The sequence below is a fragment of the Vicugna pacos genome, chromosome 6, assembly GCF_048564905.1.
Source record: "Vicugna pacos chromosome 6, VicPac4, whole genome shotgun sequence".
Classification (NCBI taxonomy): domain Eukaryota; kingdom Metazoa; phylum Chordata; class Mammalia; order Artiodactyla; family Camelidae; genus Vicugna; species Vicugna pacos.
Window position 1 is genome coordinate 49,844,302 of NC_132992.1, and position 15,961 is coordinate 49,860,262.

Here is a 15,961-nt window from a genome sequence, read left to right on the forward strand (position 1 = left end):
AAAATATTTTTTCATGTATTTTTCCCCGGGGTATTATGAAGAGATGGTGGAGAGGAGAGCTTCTCTCCATCCACTCCTGAGTGGAGTGCTGACCAGCCAGGCTCAGGGATCCATTCCCGTGTGCCAAGTCATCAAGCTAGTTGCCCGTGATTTCAGGGTTCTGTGTGCAAATAAAAACGACACACAGCTACTAAGCCTTTACTTCTCTTCACCATTTCCTTGTTTTTCTGAAGGGAGTGTCCCTTTTTCAGGCTTGTCTTGCCTGATGTTTTCACATGATTAGATTGAAGGTATGTATTTTTGATAGGAATGTCACAGAGGAGTTGTATCCTTCTCTGTACATTGTATCTGTGGATACAAAATGTTCGATGTCATAACTGGTGATGTTAACTTTGATCCCTTGTTTGATGTGGTTTATGCCAGGATTGTATGCTCTAAAGTTATTGTTTCTGTATTCTGTATTGATAACTATCTAAGGAAAGGTACTTTGACAGTATACAAATATCCTATAACTGATTTCTACTCCTAATGGAAATTTAAAATTTTTTCTCTATTTTTGTATATTTATTAATTGAATTTATTTCGTAAGGGAGAGCTGTCCCCTCTCTCACATTTATTCATTTATCAAATTATTTATTTATATCAGTTGAATGCATGAATATCTCTATATTATCCAGGGGTTATAATCTAATATTATCATTATTTATCTTTTTGCTCATATTTTTACAGGTTGGTAATTAGAGCTCTTTCACATAGAGTTCTGTGTCCCCATCTTTTTATGAGCATTTTCTTACTTTTGAAACCACAACATGCTCCAGACCAATTTTGTATTTTCCCTTCCCTAGACCTGGAATCAAACACTTCTCAAGTTCTCAGAAGAATCTCAACTTCTTTTTATTGGAAAGAACTATTTAAACACAAAGTCTGAATGCCTGGTGTGCTCACTGCTATTGGCATGTTATTGTTTCCAGGACCATCACAAACTAAGCTTAGATTAAGCACACATGCATAAAAACACTTATATATCTTTATGTGTCTAATATAGATATATATATATATATGTGTGTGTGTATATATATATATACATACATATATATATATATATATATATATAAACCATGAGTTCATAATATTTCCACTTACAGCTCAACCCCACAGATTTTATTCTAGCCTTTCCCTTTCAGTATTTGCATTTTTCCCCCTGACGTTAAGAAACCAGGCTCTCATCATCTGCAATATATTTACTTATTTTTTTCAGCCCTATTATAAACATAGACTAACCTCAGAATTCCTAACCCATAAGCATTTGAGAAACAAATTTAGTACGTTATTTGTCTGCTTTTTTTTTTTTTGTCTTTAGCCTTACAAATATCTAGTCAAAGTACTATCTTCCAAAATAACTACAATTAGTTTTTTCTTTCCCACTCTCTACATTGTGGTTTCTTATTTGTAATACCTTTAGTTTCCTATATCATAGTTTGTATTTGACTATCTGTTCTCATCCTTTCTTTAAAATTTTAAATTTACATACAGTAAAATTCACTCTTTGTGGTGTACAACTTGAAAAATGGATGGAGTAGTGTATCCACCAACATAGTCATGGCACAAAAGAGTCATGTTGTAGTTGCTCCCCAAATTCCCTTGTAGTTAACCACTCTGTTTTTCCCCCAATATTTGGCAAGTACTGACTTGCTTTATGTCTCTATAGTTTTGTCTTTTCCAATGTCATATAAATAGAAACATACACTATATCAACCAGTGATTCTAAATGAGAGAAAATTTTGTTTCCAAGGGATATTTAGGAATGTCTGCACATATTTTTGTTGACCAGAGTGGAGGTGGTGGTACTGGCCCCTAGTGGATGCAGGTCAGGAATGCTGCTAAATATTCTACAGTGCACAAAGAATTGCCCCGTCCAAGTCAGTAGTGCACAAATTGAGAGACTCTGATGCAGATATTTAAATCTGGCTACTTTCACTTAGCAAAATGTATTTAAGATTTAGTCATGTTATGTGAATCAATATTTTATTCTTTTTTGTTTTCTGATTTGTATTACATTGTGAACAATATCTCATATAGGTTGTTTATCCATTCACATGGAAAGAATGTCCTTGTTAGCAGTTTTTGGCAATTCTAAATAAAGCTGTTAGCAACATTTACATGCAGGTTTTGTGTGGACATAAGTTTCATTTCTCTTTATTAGAAGTAGGAATTTAATTTTTTCTTCTAGGCTGTGTCTTGTCTTTTTATTATCATAACACTTTCTTTAGTAGATTAAAATATTTTAATTTTTATAAAGTCCATTTATTATGGATTATGTTTTTTGTTATATCTGAATATTCTTGACCTAGACCGAGCTTATACACATTTTCCTTGGGGTTTCATCTATAAGTTTTTAGCTTTATTTTTTATATTTGTCTAAAATCCATTTTGAGGCAACTTTATAAGATTTGAGGCATGGGTTAAAATTTACTTTTGTACATATGGACATCTAATTTTTCATGCTCCAGTTGTTGAAAAGGCTATCATTTCTTTCTTGAAATGGCTTTCTCAAGAAAAAATTCTGTTGTTGTCAACCATATAGTGGTTACAATAAAGTGGTTAAAAAATAATTTGATTATATTTGTGTGAGTTTATTTCTGGACTCTCGATTCTGTTCCATTGATCTATATGTCCATCCTTCAGTGAATAGCATGCTGTCTTAATTAATGTAGCTTTATAGTAAGGCTTGACATCTAGTGGTATGAGTCATCTAACTTTTTAATTATTTTTAAAATTTATTTTAGCTATTCTAATATCTCTGTCTTTCCATATAAATTTTACTATCAGCTTGTTGATACATATTTAAAAGAAATACTCTCATTAGCATTTTGACTGATACTAAATTTAATTTCTAATTTAACTAGCAGAGAATCGAATTCTTAACATTATTGAATCTTCCAATCTATGAATATGGTATAACTTTTGATTTATTTTGATCTTCTTTGATTTATTTCAATAAATATGTAATTTTAAGCATATAGAAACCTACACATGTTTTCATTAAATATATACCTAAGGATTTCATTTTTTTTCTAATGAAAATGGTAGTTTTTTGTTTTTTCAAATAACTATTATTCATTCTTAGTGTATAGAAATCCAACTGATTATATGTATAGTAGCCTTTTATCTTGAGACTTTTTAAAATTCACTTATTAGCTCTAGAAACTTATAAAAGTTTCTCTGGGATTTTATATGGAGACAATCACATTTGTGAAGAGACATTATTATTTTTCTTTTCAATCTGTATCGTTTTAATCTTATCTCACTAGACTTCTGGTATTATATTGTCTTTATCTTGTTTCTAATCTTGGGGAGAGCGTTCAGTCTTTCACCATCGAATATGGTGTGTTTAATGTGTTTGTATATATCCTTTAATAAGTTATGGGGGTTTCCTTCTATTCTTCATGAGTGGGTTTACTTTCACAAATAGATAATGAATTTTTGTCAAATGCTATTTTATGTCTGTTGAGTTGATCATATGATTTTGGTGTTATGGTGTTAATATTGTTAACTTTATTGATCAAATTCTTGAATATTGAACCAGACTTGTATTCTTGGGATAAGCCCTCTTTGGTTAAAATGTGTTATTCTTTTTCAGTTGTCTTTTGGAATTGATTTGCTAAAATATTTTGTGAGGATTTTTTCATCTATATTCATGAGAGATCTTGGTCTATAGTTTTCTTATAATATCTTGGTCTCGTTTGGGTGTGATAACAGTGTTGATGTGATTAAATTTGTGGGAAAGTATTTTATTCTCTTTAATTTTCTGAAAGATATTATGTAGAATTGGTATTATTTTTCTTTAAATGTTTGGTAAATTTCACCCAGTAAACTCCCTCAGTCTTAGAAGGCTTTTTTTTTTTAATATTTTTTTTTACTACAAATTCAATTTCTTTAATAAAATTGGGCCATTTGGGTTATCTGTTCTCTCTTAAGTGAGTTTAGGTAGTTTGTGTTTTTCCTGAAATTAGTCCATTTTATCAGTTTTCAAATTATAGAAAAGAGTTATTATTAGGTCTCTCATTATCCTTTTAATGTATGTAGGGTCTGTAGTGAGGCTTTATTTTTCATTCCCAATGTTGATAATTTTGACTTTCCTTTCTTTTCAGTTTTTTAAAAAAGTTCATCACTTTTACAAGCGTTTCATCAATTTTATTGATCTTTTCAAATAACTAGCTTTTTGTTTAATTGATCTAATATTTTTCTTTTTAAAATTTTATTACATTCTACTTTTATCTTTGTGACCTTTTTTCTGACTGCTTTGAATGTAAGTCCTTGTCTTTTTCTAGTTCCTAAGGTAGAAACTTAGATTATTACTTTGAGATCTTTCTTCTTTTTCTTTTTTTAAAATAAAAACATTTAGTGCTAGATTTCTAAGTACTACTTTAATTACATTCCACAAATTTTGATTTGTTTTATTTTCATTCAGCAAAAAATATTTTTAGTATCCTTTGAGAATTATTTCTTGATCCCATGTTATTTGGTAGTGTACTATTTAATTTTTAAATTTTAATTTCCAAACATTCGTGGATTTTCCATATATCTTTCTGTTAATTGATTTCTAGTTAAATTATGTTGTGATCCAGTAACACATTTTTCTATGTTTTCCGTTCTTTAACAAACTTAAATTCGTTAAAGTTTGTCTTCTGGTACTGATAGACCAAAAAGAATATAATCTACTTTGGTGAACATTCCTTGTGTAGTTGAACAAAAAATTATACTCTCCTTGTTATTGGGTGGATTGAGCTATAAATGTAAATTAGGTCTAGTTGGTTCAAGTGTCCTAAAGCTTTACTAAATTTCTGCCTACTTGTTCTATCAGTTACTAATGACAGACTTATTGAAATCTTCAGCTATAAATTTGAATTTGATTTATTCTTTCTTTCTATCAGTATTTACTACATGTGCTTTGAAGCTCTGTTGATAGTTGCTCATATATTTGGATTTTTGTCCTCCTGGAGAATTGACCATTTTATCATTATGCATGTATCTTTTTATCTCTAATTAGATTCTTTGTTCAGAAATCTGTTCTAATTGATATTAATCTGTATTAACCTCTCCAGTGTAGTGTTAGCATGGAGATTTGTGCCCGTACCACCACAGCTATTTTTGCCCTTCTCACTTCTGTACCAGTGTGGAAGTTTTCTCCAAACTCTTCCCCAGTCTTTTCTGTGAGCACCTGGTGAGGTGTATTTAGTAAAAGCTTAAAAAAATTGTTTATTTGCAGTAACCATGCTTATCTGCTGGTCTAGCTTGATACCAATTTGTTAATTATTCTTGCTAAATTCTTATTTTTGCCTGGTATCTGTTCCAGCCAGTCAAGGGTTCATATGCTGTTTTTCCCTGTAGATAGGTACAGATTTCTTCCCAGATGTTACATTAGCTGATTGTCCTGTGATCTTTTCTTTCTCATGATTATAAGAAAAATTATGGATTTTGAGTTTTTGTGCATTTTTCTTGTAGAAGTAGAAAAAACATTTAAAAAATTTTAGTGACTATATTATTTAATTTCTAGAATATTTTAATTCCCTTTCTTAACTATATAGGTATTTTAAGCATCATGTAATATTTTAAATATTGTTTTATTATTATGTTGATTCTAATAATCTGTTTCTGATATCTGTTGGCCTTCTCCTTTGTGATAGGTTGTCAGTGTGTGATCTGTGATTGTGAATATGAACTTACCTTCAGGTTTTTTTTTTTTCTTCTTTATCCCCAGTTTCTGTACCCTGAATTGTGGAAATGATGTACAGAGCCATTTTTTGTTTGCTCTGAGGAAACTCTGAGGAGAGTATAAATTTAGGTACTAGTCTAGGATTTTTATTACTTGTAGGTGAGTTTTGCTTCCTCTTCTGTTCACAACCCTTGCTGCTTCCACAGGCTTCCTCAGTTTTTCTCAGCCAGTTAGCAATTTTTCTAGGCCAGTTTTCACTGATGAAAATCGTTTGAGGCAATCAGTTTTATGGAGGGGTCAGACATCTTCTTCCCCAAAGTTTCTTGCTTACAACTTCTTTCTTAGCACTCAAGCACTGATGTTAGGTTCTGTAGAATGATCTGATATGCTTATGTTGTCCAGCATAAGCTTAAACTTTCCAGGCTGGCTTTGGTGGAAATTGTGCCAGACCTAGTTTATGTATCTCCCCAAATTCAGTTGACTATGGTGTTCTACTCGACTGTACTTGATGACCTTCTAAGAAATTTATCTTACAAGAGGGACATGGATGCTAGTGACATTTATGGCAGTGTCACAGTGACTAGGTCTCTCACCTGTGATTAATCAGAAAGCTCATGGATTCTGCACTGATCATTGTAGGAACAAATATTCATTATAAGTATTGTGATAAAGTGTGGCTGCTTTATTCTTTGGACAAAACAAGCTAAGGATATTTTATGGTGTGTCTAGCATTTCTAAATGTTTATATCAGGCAAAGACCTTTCCATAGCAGTTCAGCTGACCATTAATTATCTAGGAGTCCACAGATCATCTGGGTGGCAATCAACTCAGTATTTGCCAAGGATTAGTGTCAAAATCACAGACCTAAACACTTGTCAAAATAGATCTTTTGAAAATAGAAAAAGATATTCCCGGAGAACTTGAGTTCTGAAGTTAGGTTGCCTGGGCTTGAATCCCATCTCTGTTGCTCTAAAGTTATGTGAATTTGAATGATTTAAGTCATTTTGTGCTGGTTTTCCTCTATTGAGAGGAATAAATGAAAAAATATATGCAAAATATCAATTAACATTGGCTATTATTTTATCCCTTTCTAATATCATTATATATGTGTGTGTCTATGTATGTTTATATGTGTACAGTTGACTGTCAAGCAAAGCTGGTATTAGTAGCGCTGACCCTCTGTACAGTCAAAAATTCACATATAACTTTACAGACAGCCCTCTGTATCCACAGTTCTGCGTCTGTGAATTCAGCAGATTGCAGATTACGTAGTACTGTAGTATGAACTTACTAAAAAAATTCTCGTATAACTGGACCCACGCAGTTTAAACCCATGTTGTTCAAGGGTCAACTGTATATATACATACATACTTATATTTTGTATTTTATATATAATTATATCTATTTCTATGTACATATACATATATATCATTAATATCACTAAGATCAATTCCATGCCCAAAGTTAATAAATACTCCAAATACTCTTAATAAACCTGCAGAAGACATTTGAGCTTATTTAGCATAACTTGGAGGCCTCTTAAACACCTCATCATCAGTCTTCAGCTTCAGTTTTTTTCTCAGCAATGTTTTGTCTGCCTTTCCAGGTTGACCGTCATTCTCTCTGGTAGAAAAACTGATACAAAATATCTGAAGAGTTTTTACATTTACTCTGTTACCTCTTTTACATCACTGACACCGACCTGCTTCTTCCTTCTCCAAACACTCTTTACTATGATAGAATTTTCCACTCTTTTTTTTTTTTGTGGCCAGGCTTCCAGTGAAGATGATAAAGATAAATTTATATACAGATAATGTAAAAACATATCAAATATTTCAGCCTGATTTGATGACAGGAGCATTAGAATAGGGGCAAGGCTTCAGATTTATTATCTATAACTGAGTCCATCTTTTACTACTTATGGGACCTTTGGGAAATCACCTAACTCAACATCTGTTATAAAAACATAAGGGGTTGGTGTTTGGGATAAATGAAAGTTTTTTCAATGTAAGCTTAGGTGTTAATTTTCTGAGAATTGAAATGTTATATTTTTATTTTGAATCATGTAAAACTATTGAAATATTCAGAGAATAACAAAGGAAACATGCATAAACTTTCTCCAGAACTTAATAAATATTAGTATTTATTTTTGCTTCAAGTAAAATAAAAAAATTACAGAAAAAATTAAATATCTTTTTACCTTCTCAATTATGTCATGTCATTTCCTTTAAAAAATCAAGTTGATTTTAAGCTTTTTAACTTAAGTACTTCTGTACAGATAACTAAAAAATGTATATATACTATTTCACATTTTTACATTTTTTAAAAATGTACATTCCATACCTATCATTTTATGATGTTTTTCACTTAATATTAAAATTTTGAAATATATGTTGATATATACACTTGTTGTCACTAACAAATAATACCCTATGAATATGCCATAATTGTATATCACTTCATCAAGTGATAAAAATAGTATTTACTTTTTTATAATTACACAGAATTCTTCAATAAACAATCTTCTGTTCAAATGCCCAACCTTGCTTATGTTTAGGAGTACTTTTAAAAGACATGAAAGTAAAATGATTTCTTAATAAGAGAGAAACCTGTATCATCTCCAGAAATCATCTCTGTATTGAATACAGCAAATTAAATTGCTCCAAATAGTGGGTAGAAAGTGTCAATTTCTCTCTTCTGCCAGATTTTCAGAAGTATATTAAAAGTTTTCGCACATTATGCATCTACTTTGAACAACTGAAAACCACTCTACCAGAACGCTTGTAGATAATAATCTCTTATTATCACTTTTTAGTTATATTTCTACATGACTTATTTAATTCATTAACATTTATTGAATATATATCATGTGCTTTTACTGATAACAAAAATATAGCACAGATGTACTTAAGAAGTATGGGTTTTTCAGCTATAGAATATGTGTTACATGATGTCAGAATGCAGAAGAGACAACTTCAGGTGAAATTATTATAAAAATGCTATTGAGAAAATCTTTGAGTAACACCTTGATATTTACCTGAGAGAAGTGGAGAAGAATGGATTTTCTCAATATATGTGGGGACATTGAAAACTCAAATCTATACATTGCAAGGTGGACCATGTATAAAATTCAGAACAGAATTATTAAGCAATAGGGCAGAGGGAAACATATATAGGCTATAGCTTTATAAAAAGCTGCAACTCCCATGCTTTAATTTTTAGTGACAGGGAATGTCTAGGAGAAAGGAGTATTTGAAGAAGGAAGTGATATGATGCAATTAGTATTAAAAGACAAGTTTAATAGATTATGATGGTGCTTGATCATAAATATGTTTCTATCCAAGACTTTGTATTTTTTTTGTGCTTTGTTAGGCTTGAATTCAGTTGAAGCTAACTACATGATAAACATGTGTATTAACTGTATTTTGAATCAATGTGTATAACTTGGAAATACTGAATTTTGCTGGTTTAGATAATCTTAGTGAATCATTTCATTTATAATATGGTTTTCTAAAATGTTTCTTTTCTTTTTTTTTCTTTTTTTAGATATCAGCACAGCATTCCAAATATGGCTTTTAGCTAGAACCAGAATCATAATAGTGAACAAACACTAGAGGGTTATTAAAGAGTCTAAATATATGAATTGATAAATTCGGTACAGGTGAATTTTTTTGCTGATATTTACTTTTAAATCTGTCAGAAAGATCTTAATTAAAATTCACATTGAGAATACCATGAGTTTTCTAATGTCAAAGTTTTAATCAAGTACATTTAGGTGTAATGAACACAAATTAGTCATAAAAAGTCTGTCTTTTCCATATTAATGCCTTTTAGTACTTTAAAGAAATAAACCCTGTTATATACTTTACAGGACAATATGAGATTTTTAAAAAATCATTTTAGAAAATCCATCACCCCTGTTTATTCCATAAAGTAAGACTACAGAAGCAAAGTGATATTGATTTTTCTCCACACTTCGTGTATGTGACTAGGATATAACCAGATGAACTTGATGTAAGTTCCAGTGTCTACAGGAGTTAGGGGCTTTTATATTTTCTTTATAAGAAAGAAAAGTACCTGTTAATATAACTTAGAAATCTGTAGTGTGCTTTGAAAAGAAGTATGATTCTTGGATGAATTAAAAAGTAAAACATAAAAGCAGAGAAGTTATGTTTACCAGCATTCTATATCTCTGCCACTTAACCAGCATATACTGGTAGACCAGTCTTGTAAGGTAACCAACTCAGTTTTTACTGGAAGTCTCATGTCTCAGAAGCTTCCTCAGTCCCAGGCAAATCAGGACAATTAATTAGTCATTCTAGAATTGTTGACAAAAATTTTTTAAATGTTATATGTGACACAAAGTTTAGATGTGAAAAAAGAATATAAGAAACTCTTAGAAATCACTCTATCAATATTACTCACTTGTAAGGATGAATGCTTCACATCATTACGAGAACACTTACCAGAGTGGGCAGTTATGGTGACTTTGGAATTCCATTGTATAAAAGGATATAGTGGTTGAATATTTAATAGGTTCTCAGTGTTAGCATTGTACCTTTTATTTCTTTATATCAATATCATGCCTAGCGATAAATGATTAGAACATTTTGGATTGATAGAAAGGAGAGGTATTATGAGAATAGGAATAACTTTAAGGTGGCAAACAAGCATACTTTTCCATAAAATAACATTGGGGAACAAGATTTTCAGAGAAAGACTATGTTGCCGGACAGGTTTTCTCATTTTTTATGAACAAATTTTATAAATTTCTTATTTTTCTCACTTTTTATAAGACAATAAATCAGAAGAAAATGTTTTTGTCAAAAATACCCGAGAAGAAACTGACAACCTTAAAAAACACTTGTGATGATTTCCTGAAAGATTCCCCTTAATATAGGTGAACAAATTGTCTAAGAACGCTTTTGTACCAATATATGATATATTCTGCCTGTTTCTAATCATCTAAGACAACTTGCAGTAGAATTTTTTTTAAACCTAGGAAGGATGCGATTGAGAGCTAGCCCACTATTTCAGTTAAATACAAATTTTACTCAGTGGTTTGAGCCACATTACAACTACCCATAAAACAATTTGAAGCTGTTATTACTCAAGTCAAAATTAGAAGTGCATTAAATTTTTAAAAAAGCAATATCCTTCCACACTTAAACATAACATATACATAGTTTATTTCCTAAAACTACGTCCTTTTCTCATTAACATTCTTCTCAATACACAGTGTGTAGGTTGAACCGTGATGCTAGTCTTTAGCCTTTGACTCATTCCCAAATCATTAGATGACTTAGGACTATGGACAAAAAGATTAATCAGTCAATCTAAGAAAGAAATGGAACATTTTATTTGAGCTAAATTGAGGATTATGACCTGGGAACAGCATTTCAGACAGCTCTGAGAACCCTTTGAGCTGTTAGAAGTCAAAGCACAGTTATATATATTTTTTGAGACAAAGAGCTGTACATTAGATGACGTAAATCCAGATCTAACTGTCGTCTTGGCCCCTTACAAAATCAAGAGGGGATATTATGTTTTAAAGAGTTGTCTTGTTGATGCTAGGAGAATGTTGTTCTATGTGGTTGAACAGGTATTTCTACCAATGGGGGACGTCTGGTTGATGCGTAACGCAATGCGGTACGCAGTAGTGGGGAGAGAGAAGGCCAAAGGGCAGAGAGATTTTTTATGTTTAGATTTTACTTGTCTTGCCATAACATATGAATTTCATTTCACAGGTCTTATCATCTTACCCTATTTCTACCATCACTGATTTACATGAGATATTTGTCAGCTAAGAAGGCACATATGTCACTTCAACAATAGTCCAGCTCCCCCTCCAGTTTATATCATGTTAAACAGTAAACCTAATTTCTCTAAAATGTATCATGCAATGTCTGAAAAACAAATTGTGCCTTTTTCCTCCCCTCCATACAAATGAAGCCTCTTCCTAACCTCTATCTTTATTCTTTTCACTCTTAAGTACACAGTCTCCAATCCATAAAGTTAGTTTTCATATTCTCCCTAATTCATTTCATTAACTTCCCTTTATTCCCAAACTTTTATTTGATTCCTATCTACAGAATACAAATATGTTAATATACTGCTCAAACTCTAAGATATTCTCATCCAAATTTACCCTAGTTAACTGTCTTCACTTAAAATTTATAACTGGGCTCATAGATACCTGATTATTATTCTGCAATTGTTTAATGTTTGTAATCTGGCCCCCCAAACTATCAGATATATACTTTAAATACATAAAAGTTGTGTCGTATTTTTCTAGTCACCATTTGCATGCTTAGAGCACTACCAGACATATCATGTGTGAGCCAGGAGTATGCTTACTGATTTATTGACTGAAATACGAAGTTGATTCTAAACCATAGGTAAGAGTATGAAGTTCACAGCAAACAAACTTTTCTATTGGAGCCGCTACAATAAACTGAAGCATAATATTTAGAACTAAGACAAGATGCTAAATGCACACAATTACTGGTCACCACTAAAGAGCTTTAGGATAAATTTTATGTGTTTAATTTTCATATGTTGGATTTCTTTCTGTGACTTAAGAGTCACTCTATTGATTTGTCATCTAAGTTTAGAAATAGCAGGTAATAGTTTTAAAAAATAGAGCTACAGAGAGTTTTATAAATCAAACAATGCGAGTAGAATACAGTATTTGGAATTCTCAAAAACTTATAAAAATGTGTACATAAGAACTTTTAAGACTAGGTCAACAAATATTATTTTAATATAAAAAAATCAAAGGTTAAACAAAAATTTGAAAAAACCAGATTACTACATATATAAAATATGTGAAGTACTCATAATTAATTTAAGAAAAAGTTAAGTAACAATGGAAAATTGGGAAAAGGAATTATAACGGCACTTCATAGAAAATAAAAAATTATAGGTAAAAAGTTATGGAAATAAGTCATGAAGAGAATATAATAAATCTGTGGTGATATGGAACACATGCCTCCACTTATTTAAAAAAAATATGAAAAAATATATATATGGGCGTGTGTGTGTTTGTGCGCGCACATGTGTGCTGACAGAATCTTTCTGAGAAGACACATAAAGTATTATTCCCGGTCTACTCTGGGAATTTGAACCAGATGACAAGGATAGGAGGAAGATTAACTTTTCAGTATATATCTATTTGTAATCTTTGTAATTTTTATCATACAAGTATATGATTTTATAAGTATAAACTAACTGACCTAATTATATATCTTTAAATTATGTATCTATGTATAAATTATGTGTCTGTAAACTAATTGCACATATTATATTTATATCTATTATGTACCTTATATATTGGATATTATGTATGTATGAATGTGAATGTATGTATGCATACATATATGTACATGTGTCTAAGTGTGTATATATATACACACATACACTGTACAAGTGTATATGTACACATACACATATGTATGCTTTGTATTACGAATATTACAAATGGATATATGTATACAGTATATATATACATACACAATGTATATATACTATATATATAGTATATGTAAGTATGTACATAGAGAAAGAACAAAACACTGTAAGGTCTATAAAATGAAAAAAAATCTCGTCTTTATAACTCTAATTCTAACTTTGCCAATAAGGTTTTGACTTGGCTGTATTCATTTTGATAGTTTATTAAAACTAGAACTGAGACTAGAATCTATATGTTATAAATAGGTTTAGGTTTATTTCCACATTTTTCTCTATAAACAAATTCATATTTTTGTTTATGTAATGTGACTTGATATTTTCATTCTTATATTCCCTTTTTGTAATATTATTGTTTCAACAAGATTTTTCCATTTGATATTTTTCTTAAATATTTCCAATTTATTGCATTACATCTCTAATTAAATTTAGTTTTAAAATTCTTATTTCTCATCAATTGTTCGTATCCATTACCTTCCACAAAAGTGAAGTTTTAAGGCATTTTTTTCTTTGGACTTACTCTGCTTTGATAAAGTTCTAAAGTCAGCAAGATAACTTTAACTTTGCATTTTTATCACTTTTATCAGTTTTCTTCCCAAGTGTATTTCCACGATGGCTGGTTTTTATTGGCATCAGTATGGACTATTACATTGAAATTTTGCATGGGAAATATTAGAAATGCTATTTTATAGGATTCCCTCTGGAAAAATGTTAAAGATAGAAGAGTCATTTCTATGATATCAATTTACTTATATGGAAATTGCATCAGAGGTTTCAATTGACTTATAAAATCTAAGAATTTACTGAGGGAGCCAAGGATAGATGTTATGGAAATAAATGAGTAAATGTTATAAATATTTGTGAGAAGGCTTTGGAATGCCAAACCCAAATTATAAACATTTTAATATTGCTGAAGTAATTTTCCCCAAATTTCAGGAATGTATGTATGGGTATGGTAGAATAAAGATGGCTACAAGGTTTTTGCTTTTCCTCTCATCTATCAAGAATGGTCTATCACTTGTTTGGCCAATAGAAGGCTGTGGGTTTCCAGGGTTCTGGGACTTCCAAGGTTAGGTCTTGGAGTCTTGCAATGTTCACCCTGGTCTCTTGGGATGTTTACGAAGGTGGACAGAAGGAGGAAACCACAGTCAAGTAAGAGGCCTGACTACCCTGAGGCCACTACCCTGTGAAGAAGCCCATGCTGTGAAGAGGCTCAAACCAGATATTTGAAGATGCCACACGGAAACAGAGTGTGTGGCTGGTCCCAGATGTTTGAGAAAACCAGTTTAGGCATCATACATGTAAGTTTAGAAACCACATTGAAGATTTCCTCCCTAGAAGATGTGAAATTGAGAGGGAACAAGAAACCCAACCCTAGCAGAACTGAGGCCCTATACAAACATCCATGAAAAGGTAGCCAAGAACAAAAGCTGGTAATGCCTTTGTTCAGAAGGCAGACAGAAATTTGAAACACCCATGGGGACTTTTCTCCCAACATTGGCACATATAACTATATTGATGATGATTTCACACACATAATTGAAAAAGAAACAGTGAAAATGAATTCTAATCTTTAGATTTTATTGGACTGGAAGCCAATAGTTATTCACCGAGAGTGTCAAAATAGTTTCTTTATGAAACTTTGAAAAGAATTAAAACTCTGTCGTTTTCTATACATAACTTCTGATAAATCATCTGAGTTTTTTCTAGTACATGTGCTAAATGAAATTTATCATAGAAAGTCATTCAGTATCACTGCACTATTGGGGTGGGAGAATAACAAAATTTAAACAACATGTAAGGAGTAATTGTATATTTTAAAACTTCGTTCATGGCATGAATAGCTACATACCCTAGGCTACTGATAAGCTGTATAAACCAGCAGTTCAGGACCCCCATTCTTGGGAAAAAAGTAGAAATCTGACTATTAGAAAATATCATTTATTGGATGTCACTGTTGGATGTTTCATAATATTAGTGGCATTCAATATGGAAGAATAATGCCAACTAGGGAAGGGATGAGAAATACAATATTTTATACAGTTGAATTAGGTTACTGTTAAGGAGACCGTGACTGAATTTTGCGTGCATACGTGTGATGGAGAAGTATTGAACACTTTATTGCTGTCTATATAACTGGAAACCAAGATACAAAATAATTTTTGTTATTGGGTAAATTATTAATTTGTGAGCTATGGTGTAGCCTGGAAAAGGCTCATCAAAATCAGAGGGTAGGGCTCCGCACTTGTGGATCACCCTTAGTTATAAGTTCTAAAGCAGGATTTTCCTTCTCCAGATGTGGTCGCATCTGTATGCATGTCTACACAAGACCTTACTTCCTGAGAACTGATGATGTACAGTAGACTTGTGGCTTTTTGTTCAGCATGGATGAAAGCTGAATGTAGTGAATGTTATCAACTTACGGTCGCTGATTATATGTCTTTTCAGAGTACTGTGTGAAGAAATGTGCTGTGACTAAAGCTTATTGGTTTTGAAGGGAAAAAATTCTCATATAATTTATGAGCTGAAAATAGATTTTGAAAAATCATGGCAATACCTTCAACTGACGTACTAGTGAGTCTTCGTGGTTTGTTTGGAATCATGAAGCATCTGGATTTACTTCCTCAGAGAAAAACTGTTAGAATTTGTCTTGTTAAATATATCAAAATTTTAAAGAAAGTGCTTAGGACTGTACTATAATCCACTTGTATATAAAATTATCTTTTAAAATATATATAACGAAGTTTCTGAAGAGCAAAGAAAATAATTGTGTGATTT

The 15,961-nt window shown here is 31.4% G+C and overlaps 1 protein-coding gene across 5 annotated transcripts in view; it reads left to right on the forward strand.

The window, feature by feature from the left end:
• Nucleotides 1-15,961, forward strand: part of FANCM (FA complementation group M) — a 765,839-nt gene that overhangs the window by 700,789 nt on the left and 49,089 nt on the right. Inside the window, exon 33 of one of the 5 annotated variants that reach the window (XM_072962987.1) lies at nucleotides 9,263-9,361. The exons of the other annotated variants lie outside the window; for them this stretch is intronic. The gene's annotated coding sequence lies outside the window, so the exon portion shown is untranslated. Of the gene's footprint in view, nucleotides 1-9,262; nucleotides 9,362-15,961 lie in introns of those variants that run through there. 5 annotated transcript variants of the gene reach the window in all.